Consider the following 20451-nt stretch of genomic DNA (forward strand, 5'->3'; position numbering starts at 1 on the left):
TAAAGTTTGAAAGTACTGCTTTATGAGATCTAGCCATGCCAGCTTTCCCTCTGGGCTTCCCAGTTACATGAGCCAGTACATTTCTTTTGTGTTTAAATTTGTTTCTGCCATTTGCAGTTGAAAGAATTCTGACTAATACAGACAGCGACCATATATTATTAGGTGCTTTATTCTCTACAGTGATTCATACATTTTTGTTTAATTGAATTTATGATGGAATCAATCATCTAATCATATATGTGGATCATAAAAATGCATCAAGAATAGGAAATGGATTTCAACTCTCATGCCCTGTTCAACTGTTAGTGTGGCTCCCTGGCCACACTCATTGTGTCGTAAAGGACTCTAGATTAGTGCAAAGTCTCAACAGATAAGAGTATCCTTAGTGTTGACTGTCAGTCACAAGAGATGAGCCTGTGGTGACATGGATACCACCCTCTTATCAGAGGCAGATTTACATTTCATAGTGTATTAGGGGTTTGGTGGTGGTCAGGTCAGCTAGAACATTGCTCCTCATTCATTAATTCAATGATTATTTATTAGGATTTACTATGTCTCAAGCACTGTACCAGGTGCAAGGATAAAGTGGTGTAAGATATATATGGTTCCCACCCAGCCAAATTTATTGTCAATTGGGGGATACAGAATTAAATTAATAATAATATAAATAATTACCTGACTACACTTGTGATTAGGGTTTGAAGGAAAAGTATAAAAAGTTACACAGACATGAAACAGGAACCCAATAAATTCTAGAGGGCAAGTTGCCTTCCCTAATTAGGAAGTTTTTGAGCTAAATCTCGAAGGATGGATAAGAGTTAGCTCAGAGAAGAAGCAAGATAAAATTGTTCTGGGCAAATGACAAGTTGTAGAAAGGCTCTGTATTATGAAGGAGTTTGGCATTTGAGGACATTCAAGAGGTCCAATATGGCCACAGCATAGAGTACACCAGGGGAGTGAGAGAGATCAAGACTGGGAAATTAGGGGCAGAGCATAAAGTCTCCTCATCACTAGTATGTAGGAATTATGAAGTCCTGAGGAAAAACTGACAAGATTCTTATGAGGCCTATTTTCAATCAGAAAATCAATTTAATAATTGATTCCAAAGTTTACTACCAACATTATGAACATTAGAGTACTCTGTAAGAAAAGGAAAGAGACAATCATGTCTACCATGGAAATATACATACCCACATGGTCTAGTGATTTTCCACCCATTCAAATTATACATTTATGCAATTAGTATTTATTGAGTTCCAATTAGACATGTTTCAGCCTTCTTACATAGTCCCTAGTGTTTTGCACAGAGTAGTTGCTCAATAGCTTTGCAATCTAGTGTTGGCAGATAATTCTCCATGGGTCTCGAACATTTCTGCACATTTTGCAGAGGCACTGACTACTTTGTTCTGGACTATGGTTTCAGCATGTTGTATAATGACCCATTTTAAGGCAGCCGTTTATTAGATTTGAGATTCCTCAGCTGTAACACAAACCTTCTACATACTCAATAATCACCTGGGCTGCTCATTTCACCCTTGTAACATTTGTTGGAGGTGGGGCGGGGTGGGGGTGGGGTGGTGGTGAGGCAAGGGAAACCAGTATGAACATGAAGCTAGTGCTTCCTGCAGTGCCATGATAGTCTTTTGTCTCTGACCCAGGAGACAATTTGTCTGCTTGGAAGTAATATAAATTCTCAAATCTTTCAAAGTTCTTGATATCTAGTAAGGGAAACTTACATGTGAATAAGTTAAATTATAGTATGAAAAGGAAGGTGTTCATACAGAGGTATGAATACCAATACTAGTTTAGCTTTGAGTAGTGGTAAAAGGTTGGGAGAACAGAATCTGTAGGATGAATAGGACTTTCACCTCAGAGAAGAGTAAAGATACTCCTGCTAGAAAGACCATGTATACAAAGACAAAGAGTCATTAAAGGACCTGATCTATCTAGAAACAGTAAAAAGTTTAGTATAGTAACAGAATAGATTAGATGGTTAGCAGGAGATAATATTGGAAAGTATTAGCCTATTTAAGGAGGGGATGTCCAAAACTATCAAACATAGCTCTAATTGCACTGTTTTCTGACCTTATTTTCTACCAGATTAGTACTTTGGGAAGTAAACATGCATCTTTGAGCAAACTCGATTATTCTGGACAGATTCAAATTCAGGTAGTGTTATTTTCTAACAAAGGAGAATGTTTAAATGTATAAATATGCTTACTTTTTTTTTGACCTTGTAAGATATATTAAAGAAGTTAATGGATTTTTGGATCATAAAATAATGGATTTATATTTGCACATCTCTTCTTAACATATAAAAACTATTGTTCATAATGTACTTCAAAATATTTTAAAAATATCTATTCTAAGATCAAGTGCTATAGCTTAAGTTATTTTTCTTTTAATTATAAATTGTCACCTTTCTGTTTTACATATTTATTTCCTAGCACAGATAGATAAAGCCTATGCATAGAATTGTAAATGTGGAATCTGGAAGTAAACTTAGGACTCTTTAGGTCTAGTATTCCTCTGCAAGCTGGATGTAAGTGTTCTTCTACCACTAAAGATGAAAAATAATTGTCATAATTTGTAAAAAGCGTTAGGCTAATAGATATAATATTTCAATTTTTCATTTTTCTTCCTTCAATTTTTTACACAATTTTGCCTCTATTTTTAAAAAATACGGTCTAAAGAAGATAGCATCTAAATTAGAATAAAGTGATATGTCAACTACTAAAATTATAGTAGTAACCATTTTGTCACATTCCTGTAGGAATGTCTTGACTTCCAGGTATTATGTCTCTGACATGAGTTCAAGTTCTCCAAATCCTACTTTCACAGATGAAGGACTTGAGACTTTCTTGAAGGTTATAAGACTTGTCCAGATGGAAGACTGGAACCCCTGCATTATATATAAGTTTCCTTTGTTTCCGCTGCCCTGAAGTCCTCTTCTCCTGTTTCCTTTTCCTCCTTCTTCTCACTGCCATGTACTCGCCCAAAGATATAGGCATTTTCCTTTCTCCCACTCTTATCTGGTGTCGATTGGTTAGAAATGGCTGGCAAGAAGGGAGAAAAATTTAAATGAGAAAGAACTTGGATGAGAACCCACGATGATATGGAAAGAAAAAAAATTGATATTAAGGAACAGCAGGAGAACCTTGTTGGGCGATGGAACTCTTCTTAATCTTGATTGTGGTGGTGGCTATGTAGATCTATACATGTGTTAAAATTGATAGAACTGTACACCCCTCTCCAAATCAATTTTACTGTATGATAACTTAAAATAAAAATAAATACAAAAAAACAGAAAACAAAATGCAAGGAGATCGTGTCTCCAGTATTTCCTGTCTTCCTCAACAGTTATAAGGGAAACGTGATAAGGATCTAGGCTATAACTTGTTTACATATAGTATAGGTTAAAAGACCCATTAAATTTACACATAAGGTGATTTCCAAGACTACGTATTGTGACTGTCCTACTTTTTTTTTCTCTCCTTTTTTTTTTTTTTTTTACTAGTAAAAGACATATTTTTGGAAGCAAGAAGTTGGTAACTTTTTTTATGTTGGTATCATACATGAATATTTTGTTTTATTAAGTATTAAGCTACTGTACAATTCTTACTATATTATTAGTCTTATTTGCTTCTTCATAGAGATGTAGCAGAGTAGACGTAAGGCTAATAAGGGTCAATTTTTTTCTTACTTGACTCGTGTTCCACTTGTTGGAAAAGGCACTGATACTCAGCTTAAGCTCTTCACTTTGCCATGCGTAAATATGCTATTTCAGAAACTGGTTGCATAATCTTGTATATTTTTATTCCCAACATTGATATTGAGCATCCTGAAGCACTTAAGACCCAGTTGGCACAAGTTAATACTATTGATGGCCTACCTTCCTTTGCCCATATGGTTCAGACTGTGATGTTTTTAAGCCCATTTACCCTTTCTCTAAATTAGCTTTCTTCCAGACTTACCACATTTGATTTGCTCTGCTTTCTTTGTCCCTTTCTTTTCAAATTACTTATTTTTTATTAAGTTACAAATTCTTTCATCTTCTCTGTCATCACATTTATCTGGATGAATCATGATTCATATTCTACTCTTAGTGGCATGGATAATTTTAATATGACATAACAGTTAAGAAAAAAGTTATCTCTCCTTTTATGTCACGTTGCAATCCATTGCTCAGATTCACTCTCTTTTCTTATTCTCAATTCTGAGAAATCACCTTCTAACTGTACTATCTCAAATGATGAAAGTTATGGGCATTTCTTTAAAATGAGCTTTCAACTCAGTTTTGATCTGTTAAATTACCTGTCTGAATGTGACTATAAAAAATATAAGGGCTTAATAGGTAATTTTTTTAATTTAAAAGAGAATATTTTCTTTCTTTCTTTCTTTCTTTCTTTCTTTCTTTCTTTCTTTCTTTCTTTCTTTCTTTCTCTCTTTTCTTGTTTTTTTTTTTTTTAACAGCTTTCAACCAGAATTATATAGGAAAGTCAAAAATATAACCTGTTCATCTGGTTCTACCTTCTCATACAGAAAATCTTATGGGTTCCCAGCTTTTCTGATCAGAGACCTTGTACTTTTTCTTCTTTTAAGTGTACATTTGGATGATTAAAAAAAATTAATGACTTTGTTTCTTAGAATAGGTTTAGATTTACACAGAAATCGAGCAGTTACTGGAGAGTTCCCATATACCCTCTTCCTCCCAAACCTCCAGTTTTCCTTATTAACATCTTACATTAACATGGTACATTTATTACAATTAACAAATCTATTTTGATACACCATTATTAAAAAATCCATATGGTTCAGATTTCCTTGGTTTTTACCTAATGTTCTTTTTCCATTCTAGGATTCTATCCAGGATATCACATATTTTTCAGTAGTCATGTCTCCTCTTGGCTGTGACAATTTCTCAGACATCTTGTTTTTGATAACCTTAATAGTTTGAGTAGTTCTGGTCAGGTATTCTGTAGGACATAAGCCTCTCTATTGGAATTTGTCTGTTTTTTTCATAATTAGATTGTAATATGTGAGTTTAGGGGAAGAGGATCACAGAGGTAAAGTGCCATTCTTATCACATCACATCAAGGGAACATACTATCAATAATGAATTATTATTGTTAATGTTGACATTAACCATCTAGCTGAGGTGGCATTTGTCAGGCTTCTACACTATAAAGTTACCCTTTTGAAATTTCCTTTCCATACTATATTCTTTGGAAGGAAGTCACTCTTTTTGGTTTACACTTAAGGAGTGAAGAATTCTCCTACCCTTTGTGGTGAAATATCTACATAATTTATTTGGAATTGTCTTACAAGAGATTATTCTTCTCCACTTATTATTATTTTTTCAATCATTTATTTATATTAGTATGGCTCCATTGATATTAATTTTATACTTTGGGTTATAATTCACTACTACTTTATTTTCTTGCTCAGATCGTTCTAGCTTTGGCCATTGGGAGCTCTTTCAATTCTGTTTCCTTTGATGTAACTCCTATCAATATGAATGGTTTTATTTTTGAGTACTTCCTTATTTTCTTACACTACAGTATGCTCCAGTCTTATCTTGTGTATTCCTACCCCAGTCTTACGGTCAGATATTTTTCTAAAGCAGAGCCTTTCACTTTTATAAGCATAAAAACAGCTCTTTAATCAGGTAATCCAAACATAAAAACTATTCTTCAATATCTCATTTTTAAAGTTTACTAGAAACAAAAGGTGAAAAAAGTTCAATAAATGGTATAACAAGGAAATGCAAATCTCCAGTAAAGATTTAAGAAAAGATGATTAAGATTTAGTGTATAGAATATAAAAATGAGGTGAATTATTTTAAATTATAAATATCCCAGAAAAATTAGGGCTCTTTGGGTTTCATGTCTATCAAGGAAACTTATAAAGACAGAAAATGATTCTGGTTGAGGTCCTCAAATAGCAGGTATAGAGAGATTATGAAATGAACTTGGAGAATTTTGAAAGAGAAAATTGTGTCCATTCACAAGTAGAAATGAAAGAAATCGATATACTTTGTTACCGACTTATGTGATGACATTTAGAGGTAGTCTGCTTAAAATATGTTTCATTAATTTTCCTTTTTAAATATTAATTTATAAATTACTTTGCCTGACTAACAATTATTTAAGTGTTCTCACAGAGATCAATAGCTGGCTACAAAATAGCATATCTATAATATGATCTGATTTGTGTCAATATATTTAATCATAGTTATAGATAATATCTTAAGGAATATTTATCAACCTAAACATGGTTATCTATTTCTGTAATATTGGTAGGTTATTATTATTATGTTTTTACAAAAGGCATTTATAACTTTTGAAATAAAAAAATAAAGGAATTCAATAAACATTATACAAAGCCCAAACGTATTTTACTTATACATGTAGTCTTTGCTGAAAAATAAAACAAGGAAAGATTTTATAGATAAACTAGGGTTAGAAGTTTATTGTAGGTGTCAAGATCAACCATTGCTTAAAGTGGTGGCTTGAAGGGTGGACCAAAGGATAGTTTTGTATTCTGGAAGGAAGATGTAATCTCAATTTAATATTAAGGACTTAGATACTATAACTGTTTTAGAAATATAATTTTCCTACTAGATTAGTTAAATAAACTATGAAGGGGTGAGAGAGCTCTGGAATTAAGAAATGGGTGGAGTGTTATAATTATTTATGTTTGACATCCTTTATGCTAGTCCACATCTTAGCTAGGGTTTAAAAGGAAAGTAGTGAGATCAGAGGTGGTTTATGAGTCAAAGCAATGGTTCTCAAACTGTTTTGTCTCTGGACCACTTTACACTCTTAAAAATTATTGAGATACTCAAAGAGCCTGTGTTTATGTGGGTTATACCTATCAATAGTTACCATATTAGAATTAAAGAGAGAGATTTGACAAATGTATGGTGACAGAAGGAGATTTGACTTTGGGTGGTGAACACGCAGTGCAATATACAGATGATGTATTACTGAATTATACACTGGAAACCTATATAACTTTATTAACCAACATAACCCCAATAAATTCAATAAAAAGAGAAATATAAAAAATCTTAGTTAAAAAATATAAACCTAAATGTGCGTTAACATAATTGCATATTTCTATGAAAAATAACTGTACTGTTGAAAATAAAAATTTTTAGTGAGAAGAATGCCATTGCTTTCCATTTTGCATAGCTCTTTAATATCTGGCTTAATAGAAGATAGCTAGGTTCTCTACAGTTGAAGTAGATGAAGAAAATAGGAGGACTTAGGAGGAGAATTTAATAGTCTTTTTGGATAAGTGCAAATATTCCTCTCTGACACTACAGAAAATTTGGCAAGTGGTAGTTTCTTAAAGGTTAGTTGCAATGAGGAATCTAAAACCATATCAAAGAACATTTTGTATTTTGCTTTTTATGTGTTTATACACACACACACACACACACACACACACACACATCTATCTATCCATTGGTCTATCTTGCACTTTGAATGGATCTTTTATCCATGCATCATTTTGTAATGTCCTGCATTAATCATTTGGAAAATATTGGTTCATTGTGTCATGTAGATCTTCCATATGTTGACATATCTCATACAATATCAAAAAGCCACATTCATTAATAGCACTACGGTCGCATGAGAAAAATCTTTAAGCTATCAAGCTCATGGTCGTGAACACAATTCTTCCAAATTTTAAAATTTTACTTGAAAGCTAAATTTTATTATTGGCAACAAATACTGTCAGCTGTTTTGCTTGCTGTATTAGGCTCACTGTGTTCATTTTGAAGAAATATTTGTCAGTTCCCAAGTCAGAGTAACATTACTTTGTTAGTTGTTCTTTCAAGAAAAAAATGGTGTTACATGGAAAATGCAGCTAGTTCAGCCACACAAGTTCCCTTCTTCCGCAACTATCTACTTTGGTATATAGCAGAAATGCATGTGTACTTCCCATTCCTTCATTCAAAATATTAGAGAGACATGAACACAAAAGTCGACATTTATAAAATTAATACTTTTTACTACTTAATCAAGAATATTCCCAAATAATTAAAAAAATAACTGGGAATGTGCAGCAGGGAAGAATATAGTGATCCAATGACCTGTCCTGCTAAGACAATGTCAATAGTAGGCTATCACCATCAGTACAAATGTGAACCCAATAAAAAAAGAAAGAATGTGTTGTGTTATTATGAAGATTCTTTTTAACCTTTGGACCACAAAAAAAAATCTTGCAGACTTACAGAGGTGTGGGGACCACCCTTTGAGAATTGCTGAATTAAAAGAGGGAGAAAATATGAGAAAAAAAGGTCATATAATGGAAACCGATGGTTGAATTGAATAACTTTATTAAAACAGAGTACAGACTTCAAGTGCCATAAGATGAGAAAGACTGGTGGGATTTACCAGGTCAGGAGACAGAATTTTAAATGGACCTCGAAGGGATTGATAGAAACAGTTTGAAGAAAGAGGGTCGGAAGAGAAAAACTTGTTCAAAACGTACAAATGAAGAACTGACCAAGACTCTAACAAGACTGACCACTGAAATCTTGTGGGTATGAAAGGCAAAAAAAGGAATAAAGCCAGGTTTTGTTTTTTTGTGGTCCTGTGTATATGAGGAGTGTAGGTAAATTCACATTTTGGTCAACATTACCATTTAAAATTGTAAGGGAGGGAAACCCTTCAGACTGATATGATGGTGGTGGGGGAGGTGGGAAGTTAGTGGTCAAGACTACGAAGAGAAGTTTCTTTATTGAAAATGCGTTTATGTTTCAGAATTTGTCTACAGATGAAAACCCACTAGAAAAAGGGTATGTCAGAGGAAAAGATAGTTTTGCTAATATATTTCTGATTATTGGAAAAGCCCGTGGAAATATGTGGTGCTGAGAAGATTCACACGGGTCTGAAACAATTCAAAGCATAATATTTTTGTTAAAAACACTTTTCTGATATATTGTCATTAGTATGTCATCCCCCATCCTGGTGGGTACTGAGTCTTAGCGAACCGCGATTGCCTCATTCTGGTGAGCACCGCAAGAAGTCTCCTCAGATTCTGTATGGATTTCCGTGGCCTTTCGCAATTGCACTAAAGAGGGCTCTCTGCGCTTGCCGTAACATGGACTCTACCACTGCCCTCCGAGGGGAGACTTGGAGGTAGCGGAAGAGGGAGGGTGTGTGTTGGGTAAAGTCGGGCGCTCGGGAAGACGGTTGTTTCACGGATCCGGTAACCAGCCTGTCCTTTCCCCCTCCCCACTCCCCTTTTCCCCTGTCCCGACCCGGCTTCTTTGTGTCTCCGCGCGGCGGCAGGTGAGCTTCCAGCGCGCGGGCTCCCGGGCTTCACGGCGCACCCCCCGGGTCTTTAGGGCGGGTGGCGGCGGCCGGCCGGGGAGGCGGCCTCGGGCACAGTAATGGCAGCGCTGTGAGCAGGGGAACGCGAGTGACAGCCGCCGCCGCCGCCGCCCACCTTCCTCGCCGGGGCCTCGTCCTTCATTCCTTCGGGCTGCCTCCCCTCCCCTTGTCCCCTGCCCCCTGCCCCGCTTCTGCAGAAGGTAACCCTGCTGAGGGTAGGGGAGCCGGGCTGCAGGCGCCCGGAAACTTCCCTTCCCGGTTGATGGGTGGCGGAGATAGGGCGGAGGAAAGGAGTTGGGGGCGATGAGGGGGGAGGGGAGAAGAGTGGCGGGGGATTGGCCAGGGAAGATGGTGTCCCGTAAGTGATCCTGGCTCCCCGGAGCGCTGACCCCTAAGCCCGGCCACCCCCTGGACTGAATCCCGGGCCTCCCCAACCCGGCCTTGGCCGCCCCTCTCTCGGCCCCATTTTCCTCTGAAGGAGGCAAGGTGAGAGTGCGTCTACTCATTTGCTCATTTACGTGCTCACAGATACACAACTCTGTGTTTGGGGGAGAGGGCATCAATCTCTTACATCCTTACCACGTATATTTTCACTTTTGTTTTCGCAGACAGAGAAGATGGATAGCTATGGGGAAGAGTAGCCAACGTACATGCTAGACCTGTCTCAACACTTAGGGTCTGGTGAAATGAGATCCTTAGGCTCTCTTTGGAGCACTTACATGCTGGGGAGCCTGGACCATTCCCTATCACCCTACAAATATGTGCATGTGAATAAAACACCTGTGAATTGCAGACTGTTACTGTTAATAATAACAGTCTGCAATTCATGGATTTTCCTCATGGATTACTGTTACTAGTTGAAGGGCAATACCTTGGAAGTTTAAAATTTGAAAATAATAAGATCTAAACTGTTAACATTCACTATGTACTGTGACTTTATGGTAGCAAAATCTTTGAACTAGATCTGTTGAAACCAACATTCATAGTAAACTATAGGGAATAATCACTGTTCTGACTGATTTTTAAAAGCACTCAAAAGACTGTTCCCTGCCCTTCAGAATATCACGTTACTTTCCAAGACACACATACGAACACATTGGTTATACTTTGCCTCTTTTGCCCAAATCCAGTGTTGGAAGACCCTTCCAAAAGAGTCATAGATGAAATAACATGTACACTCGTGTTTTGAATTCTTCTTAAGTTTTTTTTCAGATGTTTATAAGTTGAGAGAACATTTCTGCAGTATGCATGTACATGGTGTGTGAAAAAACCTTTTCTATGTGTTTGAATGTTGACATGCATGTGAAATACTCTTATTTCACTCTCCAACTTCTCTAATGATTTTCTGTGTTTAACGAATGTGAAGATAAGTTTATCTATGTGTTTTATCCTCACCAGTCTATCGCTAAATTAAATGTTGTGGACTTCTTTAAAATCACTTTTGCCTTATCTATCAGTTAAATATTAAGCACCTTTTTCTTATGCCCAGCATTATTGCAAGCATTAGAGCTACAACAATGAACAAGATATGTGAAATTTCTGCCTTCCTGGAACTTCAGTTTTGGTGACGGGGTGGGGGCGGGGGGAGAGACAGACAATAATAAAAATAATTTCAGAGAATCACAAATGTTATGAAGGAAATAACAAGGAGTTGTGATAGTGACTGAGAGAAGACAACTTCACTTGAAGTGGTCAGGAAAGGCCTATCTGAGGTGACTTTGACCTGATATCTGAAAAATGAGAGGGATTTAGCCTTTGGCAATCTGAGGGAAGAGTGTTCCTGTCTGAGGAACAACAAATGGAAATGCCTAGAGGTGGTATCTAGCTTTGGTTCAGCAAACCAGAGAAAGCTCAGTGAAGGTGGGCCCTGTGTAAGATAACAGCCAGGGGCCATATCATGTGAGGTCTTATTGTCCAAAGGCCTTTGGCTTTTATTTTCAAAGTATGTTGAAAATCTATTGGAATTTTTGTGAAACTGGGAGTGATAGGGCTCGACTTACAGTCTGACTGGGGGAAATTGGATAAGAGGAAAAAGAGCAGGGAGACCAGTGAGAAAGCTTTGACAGGTTGAGTAGTTAGAGTATTAGAGACAAGTGAAAAAGGGTTTGAAATATATTTTGTAGATAAAGGTATTTATTGAATTTGTGGGTTGGATGAAAGTGCAGTTGATTGGGACAGGGCGAATCCTAGGTTTTGAGCTTCAGCCGGAAGATGGTGATGCCATGTATTGAGATGAGAGAAGCAAGTTGTATGGAGATAGGGTAGAATTGGACATGTTAAGTAGGACTTATTAGATGTTCAGACAGAGGTGAGAAGTAGGCCCTTAGATGTACAAGTCTGGATTTTAGTGGAGAGGTTAAGGAGTAATTCAACACATTTTTCAAGTACCAGCTGTGTATCAGGCAGTGGGGATATGGTAGTGAAAAAAATAGGCAAAAATCTCTGCCTTTGTGGGACTTAAATTCTAGTGAGGAGAGAAAGATAGAGGTAGGGAGTCATCAGCATTTGTTAGGTTATTTATATTTTGAATAAAAACCACACAATTCAAGTTATAAAATGTTTGATGGGGTATAAAATGAAAATCTCCCCTATTTTCTTCTCAACCAGTTTTGGTTGGAGCCATTGTTAGTGTTTTCTTTCGTATCCTTCCAGAGATATATTTTGTGCATGTATAAGCAAATATGTATGTATTCTTACCCTCACTTTGAAAAATTAGTAGCATACTTCGCCTGCTTTGACACCTCGTCCACCTAAAGAAAGAATGTAGAAAGCTGAGGAGAAAGCTATGGGGCACTACCCCCTTTGAGTTTTGACGTACAGATGTGGAGTTGTTTAAAGAGCTGTTATTTTTTGTGAGACTTTTTATGAAATTTTGCATTTTTTTTTGGTTCCCTCTTTTCTGCCTGCTGTCTTTTTATGCTTGAAAAATGAGTATTGTTGAAAGAGTGTTTTCATATATGTCTTTCAGTTAAATCAAATAAATTGATGACAGGATCAGGCCTTGAATCATATTTTGAAGAATTCTGAATGGCTAATGTTAAATCTTGGAAAAACAAGTCAGAATTTGGAATGCTATCATGAGATTTATAATGAGTTATTGATACTTGAGATGTAAGACTGAATTCTCTCTGTAATCAGTTAATCACAGTATCTGTTCAGAGTGATCTCTTTGAATGTAACTAGTGTTTCTATTACATTGCAGATGTTAGCATAATCCTTGTGTTACTATCTTTAATATATAGATTCATCCTATATTACTACTTTGGTTTGGAAAGGCCCATTGGATATGGTAGAACAGTACAGTTCCTTTGATTCTTAAAAGTTTTGAAACAATGAGTAATGTTAAGAGCATGATGTTAGCATCTGCAACAACTCTTGGGGTGCAGTTAAACCCTGTTGATTGAGTCACCTGGTGGAGGGGATATGGAGTATTTGCTTTAAGTTTCTTTAAGCATTATTATTTCGAAGAATTAAAAATCCAGACTCATTATGTTCTCCACTGAATTTATAATACTATCTGTATTGGTTGATGTTTTGATTTTCAGCTGACTGTCTTTAGCTGGATACTTTATATAAATTGATCTACCTTTTTTTTTTTCTTTGATTGTTCTTGGTTTAATAACTGTTTAGTTGAGTTTGATTTTTGTGGTTATTTTTGTTATTGTTACCTCTCTCTTTTTTTTTTTTTTTTTGCCACAGATTAAAGTAAGCAGCTAGTTTCTGTTGGAGAAATATAATCTTTGATAGAAAATAATAGTACTTTGTGAAGCATTAAGCATTATATATGACACTACTGTATGAAATATGTGTAGTGAATTTGTTAAGCTTACGTAGGCACTGTAAATGTATAGGTGTTAGTGTCCTATTTGAAGATTTTAGTTATCCAAAGGATTTTCATTTACAAATGTTAACCTTGTAAATGATGTTACTATTTTTATTTAATCATTAGGTTATAGTCTGGTTGATTATATGTGTGTGTCAGAATTTTTCATCAGTCAGGTTGACAGTTTATCATTTTTATTTTTTATCAACTATAAGCTTCTTGAAGGCAACATTTCTAGCACCTGGTAGAGGTCTTGAGTATAGTAAATACTTAAGTATTAACTCAGTGACTTAAGTCTTATTCTAATGTTGGTTACTTTTCAAATAATGAAATGTTGAATTTATCCTGTATAAATGTGACTTGAATTTCTCAACTTTTTTTTTTTTTTTTAATTCTGTTAGAGAAAGTACAGGATACTTCTTAAAAAACATTACAAAAACTTTATTTTGGAATGTATTAGACTTAACGGAAAAGTAGCAAAACTGGTACAGAAAACTCAGGTATACCCTTCACCTAGCTTTCCCTAGTGTTAACTTACATGAACCAGAACATAGTTATCAAAACCATAAAATTCAACATTGATACACTACTGTTAACGAAACTACAGACTTTATTTGAATCTCACTCGTTTTTCCACTAATGATCTTTTTCTGTTTTAGGATTCAGTCCAGCATCAGACATGGCATTTGGTTAAGTCTCTCTAGTCTCTTATCTGTGACAGTCTTTTTTCATCTTTCATGACCTGAACAGTTGTGATGAGTGTGATCAGTTATTTTGTAGAATGTCTCTCAATTTGAGTTTGTCTGATGTTTTCTCATTAGATTGCGGTTATGCATTTTTGGCAAAATACTACCGAAGTGATGTTGCATCCTTCTTAGTGCATCATATCACAGGTTACAGGATGTCAGTATATCCTGTTAGAGATGATGTTAACTCTCATTTGGTTAAGGTCGTGTCTGTCAAATTTCTCTACTTGTAAAGATAACTATGCGGATATCCTGTTCTCAAACTCTTGCACACTCATTGCAGAATTCTTTGGTAGACAATTACAGTAAGGGTCACTTAATGCTTTTATATTTTTCTCATTTCCTTCTACATTTGTTAATTGAAATTCTTCTGTAAGGATGAACTGTTGCCTCTCCACATTTATTCAGTAATTTGGTTATATCAGTGTTGAGTTATAGATATTTGTTTTATTCTATGGTTTATAATCTAAAACTATCATTATTTTATTGCTCAAGATCCAGCCATGGCCTTTAGGTTGGCTCTTGTATTTTCTCTGCTGCGGCCCTGGAATCAGTTATTTCTCCAAGGAGCTCTGGTTCTTTTTACTGGAGAATGGTATTTAGGAGCCACGATCTGGATACTGTGTGTACTCAGTGTCACCGGGGTGTCATTGTTCCTAGGCCCTCTCGGTGACAGAACTAGAAATATATGTAGGTATCCTAACCCATGCATATATAAACATCTATGTATTTCTATATCTTTTTATCTGTGTGTGTGCATAAAAAAACATGAGTTCATACTGATAACTCTAATCAAATACTACAGAGTGTATACTAGCCATCCCCTTTATTTGTAACTGGTATTTTCTGATAGTGAGAAATAGAGCAATCTTTTCTAATAGTCATAATAATCCTGTAAGTAGTGTAATGTCACCAAAATAATGAATAAATATGACAATAAGGAAAAGATTCCAAATAGTCCTCGGCCTTGGAAAATTTAAGCTATGTCTCAAAATACTTATCTTTTATTTGGTCTGTCTGAATCAAAAGTAATGACATTTTGTCATCATAGTTTTAAGTACTGTTTTGACTATTAAGCATTCATTTAAAGTTTTTTAGAGAGCACTTTGCACTGAAACTTAGATACTTTTGCATCAGAACTTGTCCATTTAAGTGCTTAGAATAAGGACAGTGCTTTTTTATTTCTGTATTGTTTTTATTGTGGCAAAATATACATAACATAAAAGTTACTCTTCTAATGGTTTTTAAGTATAATGGCATTTATTGCATTCACAATGTCCCCATCACCACTATCTATTTCCAAATTTTTTTATTACCCCCAGTAGAAACTGTAATCATTAAGTAATAACTCCCCTTTCCCCCTCCTGCCAGCACCTGGTAACTTATAATTTACTTTTTGTCTTTATGAACGTGCCTATTTTAGATGCCTCATATAAGTAGGATGATAAAGTATCTGTCCTTTGTGTCTGGCTTATTTGATTTGGCATAATATCTTCAAGGTTCATCCATGTTGTAGGATGTATCAGAACTCTTATTTTTTTATGACTGAATAATATTCCATTTATGTATGTACCACATTTTGCTTATCTATTTTGTTGGGCACGGGTGTTGTTTCTACCTTTTGGCTGTCGTGAATAATGCTGCAATGAATACTGGAACACAAGCATCTTTTTCAGTCTCTGCTTTCAGTTCCTTTGCATATATACCTAGAAGTACAGTTGTTTGATGCATATGATAATTCTATATTTAGATTTTTGAAGTCCAGCTGAACTCTTTTCAATAGTGGCTGCACTGTTTACATTCCTGCCAGCAATCTGCAAAGGTTCTAGTTCTTCACATTCTCTCTTATATTTTTTGTGTTTGTTTATTTTTATAATAGCTATCTTACTGAGTGTGAAGTGTTATCATTGTGGTTTTGATATGCATTTCTCTAACATTTGTTGAGCATCTTTTCATGTGCTTATTGGCCATTTGTTTATCTTTGGAGAAGTGTTTATTCAAGTCCTTTTAAATTGGATATTGTTGTCGAGGTATATAGTTCTCTATGTACTCTGGTTATTAATCTCATATCAGATATATAATTTGTAAATAGTTTCTTCCATTCTGTGGGTTGTCCTTTGACTCTTTGTAGTGTCCTTTGATGTGTGAAGGTTTTAAATTTTGATAAAGACCACTTTATATATGTTTTCTTTTGTTGCCTATGCTTTTGGCATCATAGTCAATAAATCACTGCTAAATCCACTGTCACAAAGCTTTCCCCTGTGTTTTCTTCTCAGAGTTTTATACTTTTAGCTCTTAAATATAGGTCTTATATCCATTTTGCATTAATTTTTGTATATAGTGTAAGTAAGGACAGAGTATTTTGCATGGATTATTAGTAGATAGCTTAATGTTTGCACTTAAAGATAGGTAGTGCCAAACTAGCTTGGAATTTATTTCAGAGGGCTGTAAAAATAGCAGTTATAAAGAAGAAAATCAAGGATGAAGGAGATTATATGTCCTTATGATGAAAGAGATTGCATTTTTCTCTCTCTAAAACTGATAAACATTAAAATGAACTTAGGAGAAAAATAGAGTTAAAGAAATCCTTTTTAATAGATAATACGGGAATAAAGTATGAGAAAAAGTAAAGACATGAAGATTTCAGCAGCAGTAGTTTTGTTCAGTAGCATGGATGGAAAAGTAAAATTACAGAAAAGAGTAGAAAATAATACTACCTCATCTTAGCATACTTGAAATGTATTTATCAATAATGTGTCTTATACTATTTTTATGTTGCGCAGATGGGGAAAATGAAGCAGCAACTAGCTTAGGATCACATTGTCATTACTGAGCCAATTTAGAGGATTAGTTTCTTGACTCACAAACTTTTCATTTTGAGAACAGAATTTTTTTGTTAATGTTTTTACTTCTAGCAGAAACTTCCTCGGCCACCCTAACACATTTCAGCTTTTTTGGATGCAACTTGCCTTCAGCTAGAGAGCTGCACTATCATCCATCCATTTCCTCTGAGTCAACTCTAGTTTCTATAGTGGCAAATAATAAAAATGCAGTAGAGGGCAGTGAATAAGAGCTGTGTGGTAAAGCCAGATAGATCCGGGTTCAAATTCTGTGTTTGGTAGTTAATAGTTCTATGTATTTTATCCTAATTTTCTAAATGCCAGTCTCACATCTTTAAAACAGGGAGAATAATAGTAGCCATATTATGGATATTCTTAAGAATTAATGAGATAATGTGTATAATGTAATATGTTTAGAGTAGTTTCTAGAATATATGTGGTTAATAAAGGATTGCTATTATTGTTTTATTCATAGCTCTGTAATTATATGCTTTTATGATGATGGTAGAATATTGGCAAAGTACATCCTGCTCTGTCTGTGTCTCTCCCATGGGAAAATGAGTGTCACTTTGAATTAATTTTTATAACTTGCTTTATTGGATTGTTTTTATTCTTTACCTTAAAGGACACTTAGTGACAGAATGGGACTGTATGAAGTTGTGTTGTCCATACCAAAAACTGCTTTGGAATTTTTATTGAGGTAGTCAGCAAAGTTGATATGTATCTGCTATAGCTGTATAATACTTTTTTTCTTCTCCTGGGTCTTTGTCTTCTTTGGCTAGCAGTACCAGGACATAAGTGGGGATTAATACATTATTTAGAATCTGCCACATAGATTAATTTGTCTGGAACGAAGACCAGTTGAGAAATTGAGATAAATAAAGTTGGTAAGAATTGGGAGGTGAAGCAAGGGTTCTGTATACTTTTACAATGAACTACTAGAAATTGTTTAAAGTGTGATCCCCTTCCTCCTTAAAAACGATCTAAAAAAGAAAAATGCTCAGGTAAAGCAATGAAAATTACCACTAAACTCAGCATCTTAGCCTATTTGTGAGAAAAGACTTAAATCTAAGGTTTATGTATATGTGACTTAATTTAGCTCTCGAAAGAATAGACTAACAAATATTGGAAATCATTGAGTAGTGCAAAGGCCTTGGATAGAAGATCTGGCCTAGGAAAAAATGTACTCTTAATGTTTTGATTATTTGCAAAAGGACCGGTTGGTTACAGCTTTGTCTAGCATGCATGCCAAGTGGGTTTGCTTACCTGTGAGGTACTAAAACAAGTTCTCAAACTCATCTGAGAAACATACGTGAGAACAATTGCTTTTTAAGGCTTGTTCGTTTCTTGAATTCCTTGCCTAGATTATTAAAAGAAAAAAAAATGAGAAAGCAAGTGAAAAAAATATTAAACTTAAGGTCGATGAGAGTGATGTGAAAACTTGAAGTACAGTCTTACAGACTTGTGGGAGAATCTCAAGTTCACCGAGGTAAGAAGACAGATCTTCCATTCTGGTCAAGTGGTTTTATTTTGGAAGCAGATACCTTTTACAACTTATTTATTGTACTATGAATACATTCCCTATTCCTCACTGTCCCCGTACTTTTTTTTTTTTTTTTGAGACTTTCAGATTTTCTTCCTATGTATTTTGCCAACTGCAATTGATGACAGACTGCTGTATTTCTCTTTACTGTTTTTCCCTCAGCTTTCTTTCTCTTTCCCTCCCTCTCTTCCTCTCTCACTCACTCACTCTCTCTTAAGAATGTATTATTAGAAATTTGTTAGTAGGAAAGTTATATGATAGAAATGACATTTGTGAAGTATTTAGAGCTCCATGAGTCAAACGTATTGCAACAAAAAGCACTGTACCCTGACCTTCCAAATAACAATCTCTTGGCAATGTCTAATAAGTCATACATTTGATACAATAAAAGTATTTAGATGCATATTCTTGGATCCTATTTTTATATGAAATTACGGGAGCATTTTGGGTCAGTGTGCACCAGCAGCAGTTTTGAAAATGGAAAATATTGAAAGTTGATAATGCTTTTTATTGGGTCACATATTTTCCTTATTTTGTGTACTTAGAATATAACCTGCTCTAAACCCATTGAATGTCATTTTAAAAACTAATTATAGCATATTAACTTATCCGAAGTTAATTTAGGCTCAAGTATTATGTCTTATTGGTAGTTTTTGGAGCGGCCATGTTTTTATTGAAGGTAGTAATCAGTACTGAAATAAAAAGTTATATTCGGTAATTTATTTATTTTAATAAAAAGAGAATCACAATATTAAGTGTTTAGCCATTAACATTATTGATTTGGAAATCAACTAAAATGTGGCTCGACAAAACACTTCTCTGTAGTTAAGCTGTAGTCACACTCATTAGTGTTAAACACAGTTATACATTTTACTAAACTAGCTTACGTTTCAAGTAAAATATTTAATTATGTACCATCCTCAGTTCTGTACTTAAAATTGAATGTTTTGAGATTCTTTTACCTGCTGAAATGTAATTATTCAAATCACTTCTTTATATGAAAAATGTCTAAGTGAACGTCAAATTAAAATCCATCTCATTTTGGCAAAGTTTTATCTTTTTTATTTCTGCTATTAGTAGTAACTTTGTTTTTAAAAATGTTTTTGGTGGGAATTTTCTCAGGCTCTTTTAACACATCATACTTAGGGGCAGTCCCATGTCGTTTTGGTGCTCTCTTTCAACTTCAGAAATCAAAAGCTTACTGGAAAATTAAGATTTCCAGGAGAAAGGAAAGGTTAGTGACAAGTCAGCTTTTAGTGTTCTGATGAGTGAAGTATATGTAGTAAGGAGAAAAACTTAAGCAAAAGAAATTTTAGAACATTCCTATCAGAAATCTAGTTAGTTTATCAACTTGATTTTCCTGATTGCTTCTTTATTCTCATCTACCATATTACCTAGCTATTCCCTTAGAACTGGTAACTGATTTTTAAAATCAGAATAGTAATATTTACTGAATTTCATGGGAATGGTCTCTCAGTGGTAGGTTAAAATAGCAGGGTTTTTTTTTTTATTAATGTGATAAATACTAAAGATTACAAGTTAAAGTATTTGAAGAATTTTAAGCAGAGGGTATGATATAATTAGGTTTATATTTTGAAAAGCTTATATTGGCCCAGTATATGGAATGTACCAAGGTGGCAAAAGGGGATACAGGCATGTCATTTAGGAGACTATGGCAATAGTTAGGTCAGAGATGGAGGTTCAGGTTAGGGGGATGTCAGTGGAAATGGGAAGAAATGGATGGGTTCAGGAGATGGTTAGAAGATAGAGTTGACAGAACTTGTTGGTTGATAGGATTGATTTATAGAGGAGAGTAAGAGAAATCAAGAATGATGAAAATTTCTAGCTTGAGTCGGGTGGATGATGATGTCATTACTGACATGTGAAATACTAGAAAAGGATGGATGTGTTGCGTTTGAGGGGTCAGGTTTATTAAGGTGTAACTTATAGTAAAATTCACCTTAAAATATATATAGTTCTTTGAATTTTGTCAGCTTTTTTTTTTTTTGGTGGTATAACCACTATCACAGTCAAGATATAGAATAGTTTATCACCCCCAAAAGGGTGATGGCTCTGTGTAGTGACAACCAGTGACCTGATACATGTCCCTATATTTTTACTTTTTCCAGAGTGTCACAAATTGAATCAT

At 34.9% G+C, this 20451-nt stretch overlaps 1 protein-coding gene across 5 annotated transcripts in view; it reads left to right on the forward strand.

The window, feature by feature from the left end:
- The first annotated feature begins 9199 nt into the window (after positions 1–9199).
- The window catches only part of CUL2 (cullin 2), a 92806-nt gene continuing 81554 nt past the window's right edge, over positions 9200–20451 (forward strand). For 2 of the 5 annotated variants that reach the window (XM_016164853.2, XM_016164848.2), the window contains exon 1: positions 9200–9308. The gene's annotated coding sequence lies outside the window, so the exon portion shown is untranslated. Of the gene's footprint in view, positions 9309–9376; positions 9551–9673; positions 9837–15493; positions 18249–20451 lie in introns of those variants that run through there. The other 3 variants (XM_016164849.2, XM_016164850.2, XM_016164852.2) reach the window with 3 other exon arrangements.

Source organism: Rousettus aegyptiacus, unplaced genomic scaffold, assembly GCF_014176215.1.
Source record: "Rousettus aegyptiacus isolate mRouAeg1 unplaced genomic scaffold, mRouAeg1.p scaffold_m13_p_10, whole genome shotgun sequence".
NCBI classification, from domain to species: Eukaryota; Metazoa; Chordata; class Mammalia; order Chiroptera; family Pteropodidae; genus Rousettus; species Rousettus aegyptiacus.